This window comes from Pelophylax lessonae (assembly GCF_965119305.1).
Source record: "Pelophylax lessonae genome assembly, chromosome: 11".
Lineage (NCBI taxonomy): Eukaryota > Metazoa > Chordata > Amphibia > Anura > Ranidae > Pelophylax > Pelophylax lessonae.
Genome location: NC_138778.1, coordinates 100,467,257 through 100,480,661, shown reverse-complemented (window position 1 = coordinate 100,480,661; position 13,405 = coordinate 100,467,257). Strand labels below are relative to the sequence as shown.

General features: G+C 43.0%; 1 protein-coding gene across 1 annotated transcript in view; it reads left to right on the top strand.

Moving 5' to 3' along the window:
* Positions 1-9,920: 9,920 nt before the first annotated feature.
* The window catches only part of MATN4 (matrilin 4), a 97,604-nt gene continuing 94,119 nt past the window's right edge, over positions 9,921-13,405 (top strand). The window contains exon 1 of the mRNA XM_082272965.1: positions 9,921-10,036. The gene's annotated coding sequence lies outside the window, so the exon portion shown is untranslated. The remainder of the gene's footprint in view (positions 10,037-13,405) is intronic.

Genomic DNA, 13,405 nt, shown 5'->3' with positions numbered 1-13,405 from the left:
CAGAGACTGCAGACATGATACAGGAGATGGTCAGAGACTGCAGACATGATACAGGAGATGGTCAGAGACTGCATACATGATACAGGAGATGGTCAGAGACTGCAGACATAGTACAGGAGATGGTCAGAGACTGCAGACATGTTACAAGAGATGGTCAGAGACTGCAGACATGATACAAGAGATGGTCAGAGACTGCAGACATGATACAGGAGATGGTCAGAGACTGCAGACATAGTACAGGAGATGGTCAGAGACTGCAGACGTGATACAGTAGATGGTCAGAGACTGCAGACGTGATACAAGAGATTGTCAGAGACTGCAGACATAGTACAGGAGATGGTCAGAGACTGCAGACATAGTACAGGAGATGGTCAGAGACTGCAGACATGATACAAGAGATGGTCAGAGACTGCAGAAATGATACAAGAGATGGTCAGAGACTGCAGACAGTACAGGAGATGGTCAGAAACTGCAGACACAGTACAGGAGATGGTCAGAGACTGCAGACATGATACAAGGGATGGTCAGAGACTGCAGATGTGATACAAGAGAAGGTCAGAGACTGCAGACATGATAGAAGATGAAAGAACACTAGGGGGGCCGGAGAGCACAGGGAAAGCAGAGAGCACTGGAGGAGCTGAAGGGCAAGGGGGGGAACAGGAGAGAATTAAGGGGGGGTTGGAAAGCACAGGGTGTAGAGAGCACGGGAGGGCCGGCAGGGAAAACCAGGGGGATGGAGAGCATGGGGGTAGGAGGGGGAACTGGAGAGCACTGGGAGGAACTGAAAATCCCTGAAGGGGAAGCCAGGGAGCACAGGGGGGTTGGAGAGCACTGGGGGAGCCAGAGAGCAAAGGGGGGGAGATGAAAAGCACTGTGGGGAGCTGAAGAGCACCGGGGGGAGCTAAAGAGCACTGGGGAGGGGTAGAGAGCACCAGGGGGAGCTAAAGAGCACGGGGGGCTAAAAAACACAGGGGGGTAAATAGCACTGGGAGCGGGTTATGAGCACTGAGGGAGGGTTAAGAGCACCGGGGGGGTCTAAGAGCACTGGGGGGGTTAAGAGCACTGGGGGGGGTTAAGAGCACTGGGGGGTTAAGAGTGGGGGGTTAAGAGCAGTGGGGGGGTTAAGAGCAGTGGGAGGGCTAAGATCACTGGGGGGGTTAAGAACACTGGGGGGGCTGGAGAGAACTGGGGGGCCAGTAAAATAAGTTGTATAGGAGGGGGATGGGGCAGCTGCATATAGATGAATTGATATTTCCATATTTCTCCTGCTGCCGCTGGATGCCTGCAGGAGGGAGAGGAGAATCATCCAGCGGCAGTAGGGTAAATATGGAAATATCAATTAATCTATATGCAGCCGCCCCATCCCCCTCCTATCCAGCACACACACAAGGCTGCACAGCAGGCACTTACCTTCTTACACATCCATCCTTACTCCCAATGGCTCGTTACTCAATAAACAGTCCAGGGGTGTTGGTTTTTTTGTATTTATTGTGGAAATCCGAAATTAATTATAACTAAAGTGTTATTAGAAAAGAAAAGAAAAGAATAGAACAGAACAGAATAAAATAGAACAGAAAAGATTAGAATATAAATAAATAGAATAGAACAGAATAGAATAAAACAGAATAGAGTAGAAAAAAAATATAATAGAAAAAAACTGAATATTATAATATAGAATGGAAAAAAGAATAGAATGGAAAGGAATAGAGTTAAATAGAATAGAAAATAATATTAAAAAAAACAGAATATATTAGAATAGAAAATAAAAAGAATAGAATAGAAAATAATAGAATAGAGTTGAAAAAATAGAATAGATTGGAATAGAATAAAATAGAATATAGCCATCTTCTTAAATTCAAATTTGGAATAGAATAGAATCAAATAGAAAGAATATAGCTGTCTTCTGAAATTTGGATTTCAAATAGAATATAATAAAATAGAATGAATATAGCCAATTTCCAAAAATGTGAATTTCGAAATACAAAAAGAATAGAAAACAATACAATAAAATAGAATATAGCCATCTTCTAAACTTTGAAAAGAATAGACTAAAAAAGCAAATTGCCATATTCTGAATTCAATTTTGGAAAAGAATAACACAGAAAAGAATAGAATAAAACAGAAAATAAAATAAAAGAATAGAATAGAAAATAATATAATAGAAAGAATATTGACATCCGAAATTCAAATAGCGCTTTCTTTTGGTGATATTTGATCACGTCTTTTTATTTTTGGCACTAGAAACAAAAAAAAAAAAAAGACTGACAATTTAAAAAAAAAAAAAAAAAAAACACAATTTTTTTACTTTTTCCTATAAAACATATCCAATGAAAAATTTTAAAAAATTAAATTTCTTCATCAATTTAGACCAATGTATTCTGCTACATATTTTTGGTATAAAAATCCCAATAATTGATTGGTTTGCACAGAATTTAATGTGTCTACGAACTAGGGGGTAGATTTATGGCATTTTTATTTATTTATTTTTTTTACTAGTAATGGTGGCAATCAGCAAATTTTAGCAGGACTGCAACATTGCGGCAGACAGATCGAACACCTAACTGACACTTTTGGGGGAGACCAGTGACATACAGTAATCAGAGCTAAAAATATGCACTGTTACTGTACTAATGATACTGGCAGGGAAGGGGTTAACACCAGGGGCTATTAAAGGGTTAGGTGTGTCCCTAGGGCAGTGATAGAGAACCTTGGAACCCCAGATGTCTTGAAACTACATTTTCCATGAAGCTCACCTACGCTGTAGAGTGCCTGAGCATCATGGGAAATGTAGTTCCAAAAAATCTGGGGTACCAAGATTTGCCATCACTGCTCTAGGGGGTGTTTTCTAACTGTGTGGGGGGATTGACTAGATGAACATAGAGATCCATGTTCCTAAATAGCAGGAAAACAAGATCACTATGTTCATCTCGGACAGAACGGCGTTGTTTACATCAGCAGACCGCCGTTCTGTCTCTATGGGGAGCGATTTCAGCATGTCTTCCGAACCCGCTGATTTGGCTCCCCCGCTGGCTTTTGCATGAAATTACGTACAGTTACGTCGTTTTGCGCAGTATATGTACTGAGGCCGGTCGGCAAGTGGTTAAGTAAAGAAAGGTGTTAAAAAATGAAAAGTTTTAAAAATATTTAAAAATAAATAAAAATAACAAGGATTTAGGAGCATCCCCACCGCCCTACAAACACACAAAGGATACACGTAGGGTGTACACATGTATGTAAACTAAAATAGGCAACACATATTAGGTATCGCTGTGCATTAGTTAGAGAAAGCAGTCCAGGTCCCACACTGTTAACTCTAAACTAAACTAATGAGTAGTAAAGACTTTTAAAGCCTATTGATAATTTTGGGTGTATGCAGTTTTGGGGCCTGAAACATCAAGGGTCCAATAGACCCCTGATGTGTCAATACAGTGAGCCTGTCAAAGTAAAAATAATGTCACAGAAAACTGTAAAGTGATACCCAAGCACTTAAAAAAATAAAAATAAAAAACAATTCCGTTCCAAAAAACGCCCCCATCTCACTGAACCCACAAACATTCACATACTTACATTAATGCACACATCACAGCTGCCTACATATAACAACTGTGTATAAAAAAAGCTTGTGACATAAAAAATTTCAACTACCACCATTTTAATCTCCAGTGTCTTGACTTTCAGAAAATATATAATGTTTGGGGGTTTTACCTAATCTTCAGACCTAAAATTATTTTTCCGTCATGTGCAAAAAATGCAAAATACTGCTCTGACGATAACAAGGGTTAAAGCAAACTGCTAGATCCGGCTGGATGGCTCTACAGAAGCAGGACTCTTGTACCTTCCCCTGGATCTGGAAGTTTAAAGAAACTTCTAGAAGTTAGACAGAGAAGACCTGATCTGCATGCTTAAGGGAGTCTGACCAATCCCCAGGCAAAATGTCCTGCAAGGGTGGATGGATCAGCACTTAAATATGACAGAGCCTGGCCAGCAGGGGAGTCGGGTGGAAGATGGAGTGCGGAGGAGCCTGTTGGAGGGACCCCTGGGTCTGAGGGGGCTCTGGCTCCAGGCTGGGTTTGGGCTGGCTTGGGAAGATCCTGTTAGCATCTTGATTTGAGGAGGAATCTTGCCTGAGGAGCAGAAGGGAGCAAAGAGGTCAAAGTGAGTACATCAGCACACCTAGGAATTCACAAGGGGCGAGACTGCCACATGTAGCACACTTTCAGGAGGACAGCACTATGCTTATCTCTTCCTATCCCTTGCCCTGGGAGATCTTTGGAGCAGGTAGGCTGGTGGACAAGCAGCTAAGAGGACTGGTAGTTCCTGCAGGCAGTAGTGCTGGGAAGCAGTGTCTACAGAGGAGAGGTGACACTCCCATATGCAGATTACACTATACGGTGCTATTTTCTAAAGGGAGCTGAGAGCTCCTAGTCCTCAAGAAACTTTTGCTTCTGATTCCTAAAAACTAACGGTGTCCAGGAAGGAGGACAGTCCAGGACTTTGTCTATAGGAAGGGAGTTATCTCCATTTATGTTTTGGTCAAGCTGGGCACCCCATAACCCCTATTCCCATCCAAGATATCAACCGTAAGAAAACAACAGATTCAAACTCAAAGAAGGTTTCTTGTGTCTGGATGAAAGTAAAAAAAATGCTTGTTGCCTGGCTGTGCAGGAATAGGGGAACTAGTTACCAGCAGGGGTAGTGCTACATGAGTATGAAGGAGCATGTGACTTACTCCATGTGACAGCACTAGTGCTTAGTGATTGGCCATAGTGGTGGGAGGAGCCCTCAGCCCTGTGTAAGCTCTTACTTTCTATTACTTTGTTCTTGGGGGAGCAGTGGTGGAATGAAAAAAAGTTGGGTGAGTTTGTGCTGCTCGGGAGGGTAGCAATAAAGTGAACCTTTTGCTTTGCCTTGCTTTACCAAAACACAGATTCAGTTTAATAATTAAATGGCATTGAAGAGAAAGAACAAGGGCAGAATAAAACCCTCACCCACCACTTGCACACAACCCATATGAAAAGGGATTTGATTTTGTTACATGTTAAAGAGGAAGTAAAGCTTCCTCTGTAACTTGTACCTATAGGTAAGCCTATGATGACCCCTACTGAGGAAGTCAAGAGCGTACAGCCTATGACGAAACGCGTATAGGGGCGGAGATTCCAAATGGGATGAGACTCGGCAGCCAGTACAGGGCGCAGTCCTGTCTTACCACACAATACCCGATCAGCCCGCACAGCTATATGTGCTGGATTTGTGAGTGTATCTTATTTTATCTGTTTAATAAATTATTTTTAAAAACGAGAGCACTAGATATCTTTCCTCTTCTCTCTGCAATTTGTTTACGGGGCATATGAAGCAGGAGACAAGTTGATGTTCAACCCCCAAAGTGTCCTAAGTAAGTCCCTGGATATGGTGGCGTGATTCCATACCATCCATGTTGTGGCCTGGTGGTAAAACACAGGTCTAAGTGTGAAGTGAGAGGCCATCTTTATACGGTGGAGGGATCACAAGCACTTTTAAATAACCCTTGAATCACTTGTGCACCTATGGGACTTTGAAGAGATATTTATTCGGATGCACCATATGGACTGTTATTTGTTTGCACTTTATATGAATGTTGTTTCATTATTGATTATTGTTTGCACTAGATGTTAAATTATACAATAACAGCGCTTTTTAATATACTTAATGCACTTTATTTCTTTTGGGGTATTTGCACATTGATATGATTATTATGGTGCAATAAGTGCTTTATGGTCACACCATTTATTATGGATATGCTCTAACGAGTATAAGATATTTAGCACTGTGATATCGGATGGTGTCAATTGCTGTACCATTGGATATTATGTCTGCACTAGCTCAGCACCTTTACTTGATTAATGCACTTTACTATTGTTGGATTTGCACATATATCATTAATGTTTAGATGTGAGTAGCACTGTATCTTATGATTGGATTGTAAGCCTGTGATAAGGCTTACCTATAGGTATGGTAAATATTTTACTAAACATGCAGCGTTTAGGAGATATTCACTTTGCATGCAGCCAGTGAAATCACCCATGCCGTTTCTTCAGAGCCCCGTGCCATGAGCGACGGCACGTGCGGGAGTGACGTCTGCCAACCAGATGGACAGAGGACAAGAACCTGGAAGGCAGACGGGTGAACATGCCGGCCGTGTCAGTGGTGAGTGGGCACCACTGTGGGGCTTCGTTCTAAGGTAAGTATTTCATAATGCATACTAGCTCATTGTGCCTTTTGTCTTTCAGGTTTTTAATTTTTTTTTTTGGAGGTTTACAACCTCCTAAACATCTAACATTTTTCCATAATCTGAAAGGCATTAAATGTTCTTGACAGTAGGCACAAATTAAGTAATAACATTCCAAATTCAAATATATGACATATGATAGTTTGCTTCCAGAGCTAAATAAAATGTTATTTGAGACATTAAAAATAGTAGTTCAAATAAGAAGCTGAATTAAGGAAGGAGAGTTCATATTGGAAACTTAGGAACAGCCATCACTGGAATTCTTTACCTTTGCCTCTCCTGGACATCTCAGATTACCTAGGATGAGGTGGTGCAATTGGTGATATGTACTGGTATAGAGCATATACAGCATAACAGTCGATTAAAGTAGTCAATTAGGATTCTAAAGTTACCCATACACATAAAACAGAAGGCTGAAGAAACAGGGAATTTTGAGTTAAACTTTCATTCAAAAATAGAGAAAAGATTATTGACCTAAAACAGCACAGATAAACATTGCCTGGAAAAATAATCAATTGTTGGAAGTTGTTCTTCCATTTTTTTTCCAAACCATGTTTTTTGCAGGCTTATTTTTGGAGATAACCCTCTGGATAACACATGGAACCCTAAGGTACCTCCAGAGGAATGATAGGGATTCCTTGAGCAATGGGCAATTTTTGTTTTTTTAGAAATGAACCACTGACAACAATGATCTTTTTAGCGATCTGTAAGAGGACCACCAATGTAAAGAGCATACAGTGCTCAGACCAGCAATATAGGAGGGCATTTTTTTTCACTGACCACCAATTTAATATAGTGATTTCCCACTGACCACCAATGTATAAAGTGTTCTTCCCACTGACCACCAATGAAAGGAGTATTCTTCCTAAAAACCACCAATGTAATGAGCATTCTTCCTACAGACCACCAATGAAAAGTGCTTTCTTCCTACTGACAACCAATGGAAGGGGCATTCTTTCTACTAACCACCAATGTAAGAAGCATTCTTCCCATTGACCATCAATGTAAGGGACATTCTTCCCCAATGACCGCCAATGAAAGAAGTAAACTTCCCACTGACCACCAATGAAAAGAGCATACTTCCCACTGTTCACAGATGTAAGATATATTCTTCCCACTGACCGTCTACAAAGAAGCATTCTTCCCAATGACCACCAATGTAAGGAGCATTCTTCCCACTGTCTACCAATGTAAGAAACATTCAATGTAAGGAGCATTCTTCCCAATTACCACCAATTAAAGAAGCATTCTTCTCATTGACCACCAATGTAAGGAGCATTCTCCCCAGTAACCACCAATGGAAGGAACGTTCTTACTACTGACCCCCAATGTAAGGAGCATTCTTCCCACTGACCACCAATGTAAGGAGCGTTCTTCCCACTGTTCACCAATGTAAGATACATTCTTCCCACTGACCAATAATGAAGAACTAATCTTCACAATGACCACCAATGTAAGGAACATTCTTCCCAATGACCACCAATGAAAGGAACATTTTTCCCAAAGACCATCAATGAAAGAAGCATATTTCTCACTGACCACATATGTAAGCAGCATACTTTCCACCTACCATCAATGTAAGGGGTATTCTTTCCACAAACACCAATAAAAGGAACATTTTTTTCAGGTGGCCACCAATGAAAAAAAAGCATACTTCTCTCTGACCACCAATGTAAGGAGCATTCCTCCCCCTCACCATCAATGCAAGGAGAATTCTTCCCACTCACAACCAATGTAAGGGGCATTCTTTCCACCTAACACCAATGTAATGGGTATTCTTTCCACCAGCCACCAGGTAAAAAGCATTTTTTCCAATGACCACCAGATTAATAGACCCCTTCTCCCACTGACCTGCAGTGTACGGACACCCTTCTCTCGATGACTGGCAACGTAAAGGGGTCCTTCTTCCACTGACCGCCAACCTGAGATGCCTGCCTCCACTGATCATCTCTATGATGGAGCATTTCGATGTTCATAAATGTAAGAGTGAAACTATTTTCTCGAATAGCACTCCCTGAGTGTCAAATATGCTAAGTACTCTATATTCCAGATTCTTTTATTTGTGCTTATCTCAGCTTACTGTTCACTCTAAAATGCTATAAGTTGTAGATACAGTCATTATTCGCAGGGGTTCATCGAGACCTGAAAGTTGTTCCAAGGGTTCCTTCATGTTAAAAAGAGTGAGAAAGGCCGTTATACAGATAGAAATTTCCCATTCCCCATGTGTATTGTGCAAATGAACATTTCGTCCAACAGAATCATTACAGTTTAACCACTTGACCCCTGGAAGTTTTCACCCACTTCATGACCAGGGCATTTTTTGCTTTTCAGCACTGTGCTATTTTAATTGGCAATTGCATGGTCAGGCAATACTGTACCCAAATTACATTTATGTAATTTTTTTTACGCAATTAGAACTTTATTTTGGTGGTATTTGATCACCATTTGTTTTTTTTATATGTTATTATATACATGAAAAAGACTGAAGTTCTGCAATATTTTTTACTCTCTGCTATAAAACTTTTCCAATAAAAAAAAAATAAAAAAAAATCGAATTTCTTCATAAATTTAGGCCAAAATGTATTCTGCTACATGTCTTTTGGGGAAAAAAAAATGAAAGTTATAGTCTCTACAAATGATAGTATTTATACTAAAACTTTATTTATTTTATTTTTTTATACTATTAATGGTGGTGATACACAACTTATAGTGGGGCTGTGATAGTGATTCAATCTGACACTGAAGGCTTGTACACACTATAAGAAAATCAAGCGAGCATTTTCATCCAAAGAATTTTCTTACGATTTTCGCAGTTTGTGCACAACTTTCTACAGCTGATTCTGAATTTTCATACGAAAATTCTCAAAAGGACAAACTCTAAAATTTTTCTCAAACTGGAAAAAATTAACGATTTTCGTTTAATGTGTACCGTTTTCGTATGATTTTTGTACAAGAAAAATCAGAAAAGAAAGACTGCGCAGAACTAGAAACAATAAACAAAAAAAAAAAGCCTTTGTCGTACGAGAATTTTCATTTATCGGTTCCAATTTGCTGTGAAACAACGAGGAAAATCGAACGATCGTTCGCCCGATTTTCTGATAGTGTGTACCCCACTTGACACTGGGTGGGAACTGACAAACTGACACCACCAGTGACACTAATAGAGTGTTCAGTTCTAAAACAACACACTGTCACTGTTTTAATGATATTGGCTGGGAAGGGGTTAATATCTAGGGGCATCAAGGGGTTAACTGTGTGCCTAACAATGTGTAATGTGTGTAAAATGTGCTGCTTTTGCTATTTAAAGTGGCTGACTTTTCTCCCTGCGTCACAGGGAGAGAAAAAACAGCCATATCGCTGCTCTGTGTACAGAGCCTTGTGTTGTTAGTAAACACAGGGCATTGTGTTGTGATTTGTTAAGCTGATCAGCATGTCCCAGCTATTGGCCGGACCTGCTGACTGACTTGTACTGTATCAAATTGCAGCACAGATGGGGTGGCAGACGCACATTTACATGTATGTGATCTGGAGCAGAGCGACTGCCCCACCACTGTATATGTGCATGGGGCAGTCTGCAAGTGGTTGTAAAAAGTGTTTGTAAGAAAGATAATTTTTAGGAAAGAACAAGTAAAAACTGACTTACGTTAAAGCTGAACTCCTCCATCCATTCATCAGCCCTGCATTGTAAGTGAGAGTACCAAGGGCCTGGCTACAAGCCAGAGCGTCAGAGAGAAGTGGTGAGTGCCGGCTGCCAGGGAAGGTAGGGACAAGGTAAATAAAGGCACTTTGACAAAAAAAAACAGCTTTTACATTAATTGATCATTTTTGCAGCCTGTACAAGCACCTCAATGTAAGCCTATGTGTCCATGCACAAATGGGTAACTATAGGTGTATTGGCACGGCGGTTCGCGGGATTGATCCCAGGGGCACGCGTGCACCGGTGGGCACCCACGATCGCTCCCCGTGAATAGAGAGAACGACGACCTGCTGTTGTAAACACAGCAGACCATTGTTCTCTCTACTATCAACACAGAGCCCCTGTGTTCCTGCTATTTAGGAACACAGGTCTCTGTCTTGATATTACAAGCCCATGACCCCCACAGTTAGAAAACACCCCATAGGCATACATTTAACCTTTTGATCGCACCTGGGTTAACCCCTTCCCTGCCAGTGCCATTATTACAGTAACAGTGCATATTTTTAGCACTGATTACTTTAGTAATGTCACTGGTCCCCCCAAAAGTGTCAAAAATATCAGTTAGGGGTCCAATCTGTCTGCCGCAATGTCGCAGTCCCACTAAAAATCGCTGATTGCCGCCATTACTAGTAAAAAATAAATAAATAAATAAAAATGACATAAATCTTTCCCCTAGTAGGGATTTTTTTTAACCAAAATTATGTAGCAGAATACAAATTGCCCTAAAATGATGAAAACATGTGATTTTTAAAAAAAAAATTTGGAATGTTACAGTCAGGTCCATAAATATTGGGGCATCGACACAATTCTAATCTTTTTGGCTCGATACACCACCACAATGGATTTGAAAAGAAACAAACAAGATGTGCTTTGACTGCAGACTTTCAGCTTTAATTTGAGGGTATTTACATCCAAATCAGGTGAACGGTGTAGGCAGGGGCGTAACTAGATTTCTCAGGGCCCCGGTGCAAGAAATCATGAAGGGCCCCCCCCCCCCCGAAAAAGCATATTTTTGACACTTTTTTTTTTCCAACGTATAACAAAGTAAAACATTTCTGTTTCTGGGTTCAACGGCGGCAATGGTGGGGAGGGGGGTGTGATCAGTGGCGGCGGTGGTGGGGAGGGGGGTGTTATCAGTGGCGCCGTGGTGGGGAGGGGGGGTGATCAGTGGCGGCGGTGGTGGGGAGGGGGGGTGATCAGTTGCACCGTGGTGGGGAGGGGGGTGTGATAAGTGGCGGCGGTGGTGGGGAGGGGGGGTGATCAGTTGCACCGTGGTGGGGAGGGGGGTGTGATAAGTGGCGGCGGTGGTGGGGAGGGGGGGTGATCAGTTGCGCCGTGGTGGGGAGGGGGGTTTGATCAGTGGTGGCGGTGGTGGGGAGGGGGGTGTGATCAGTGGCGGCGGTGGTGGGGAGGGGGTTTGATCAGTGGTGGCGGTGGTGGGGAGGGGGGTGTGATCAGTGGCGGCGGTGGTGGGGAGGGGGTTTGATCAGTGGTGGCGGTGGTGGGGAGGGGGGTGTGATCAGTGGCGGCGGTGGTGGGGAGGGGGTTTGATCAGTGGTGGCGGTGGTGGGGAGGGGGGTGTGATCAGTGGCGGCGGTGGTGGGGAGGGGGGTGTGATCAGAGGTGGTGATGGTGGTGAAGGGGGGTGAGATTAGTGGCGGTAATGGTGAAGGGGGTGGGATCAATGGCGGTGGTGAGGGGGGGTGATGGTTGTGAGGGGGGGTGATGGTTGGGAGGGGGTTGAGATCAATGGCGGTGGTGAAGAGGTGATGGTGGAGAGGGATCAGTGGGGGTGATGGTGGGGGGGGGGGGTGGAGGAGGGTTGGGATGTGGTGTCATCCTCCCCCACCACCACCACCCCTGTCTTACTGATCCCATCCCCCCACCACCACAGATCTCATCCCTACACCCCCCAACACCTCTGTTGTAGATAGGGATGAGATCTGTTCTGTGCCAGACATGGGTCTGGGATCATTAAGAGGCAGCATTCCAGCAAGGGTGGAGTTTGGGATCAAAAAGGCAAGTTAGTTCACTTACAATTAGCACTTAGCAGTCAGTCAGCTTCCCCCTCAGTCACTCAGCAACTCCAGCCAGGCAGGCACACTTCTAGCAGGCACAGCATGTAGTCTCTTCGCACTCGCAGAGGGGAGAACTCCTCCTCCCCCTGCACACTATTGGTGTCACTGCCTCACTGCATCAGCTCTGATTGGAGGATCGGCAGGGCTGGGGGCGGTGCAGGCAGCACAGCAGCAGATTGCAGCCTTACACAGAAAACTGGCTGCTTTAGACACCTCTCCCCCCCCCTCGCCCGCCCGCCCGCACAACGATCGTCTCTCAGTCTCAGCCAGACAGCCACTAGCGGACACGGAACAGTCAGGCGGACGGACGGGCCCCCTCACGCCGCGGCCGCGGTAAGAGAACGGGGGCTGGCGGGCCCCCCCTCAGGTAGCGGAACTCCAGGGCCCGGTCGCAAGCGCGACCGCTGCGACCCTGATAGTTCCGCTACTGGGTGTAGGAATTACAACAGTTTGTATATGTGCCTCCCACTTTTTAAGGGACCAAAAGTAATGAGACAGATTAACAATCAGGGCACATTTGTTTGTTTCTACACACTCTGCTACAAGAAGCTGTTTGTAAGTTTTACTCTATTAATAAACATTCCCTGTTTGAATTTACTTCACTATGGAGCTTTTTCTCTCATCTTTACATGATTGAGTGGAGCTATTTTGGAGAGTTTATATTTATGGTGGTCCATTGATTATCTGGCTGGTCGATCCTTGAGGAAAAGCAATCTGATCCTGGCATATATGTATGATTAAAGGCTTCTTTGACCCCTTATAATTTAGGGGTCCACCCCATCTGGTAAGCAGCCTATATATCACTGGGTGATCCCGATATTGGTGGAGGCTATACTATCAGAAGAAGCACATATATAAGAATTTTCCAGCCTGCATTATTCATTTTGGACTGTTTGCTGTAGTTCTGCTGGGACTGAATTCACGTTCATTTTGGCACTGCATATGAATTAATTTATGTTTATGGTTTACTATCAATACATGTTTATTTAATGCTATATAATTGGGTTTATAACCCATTTATTCATCTAATCTGTTACTGCACGGTTGTTCACAATATTATTACTATTTTTTGGTTGAGCTCAACTATTATATTTTATTATATAATTTTGTCAATCATAAATCAAACTTTCACTTTTTAATACTTGGTTGCAAATCCTTTGCAGTCAATTACAGCCTGAAGTCTGGAACACATAGACATCACCAGACGCTGGGTTTCATCCCTGGGGATGCTCTGCCAGGCCTCTACTGCAACTGTCTTCAGTTCCTGCTTGTTCTTGAGGCATTTTCCCTTCAGTTTTGTCTTCAGCAAGTGAAATGCATGCTCAATCGGATTCAGGTCAGGTGATTGACTTGGCCATTGCATAA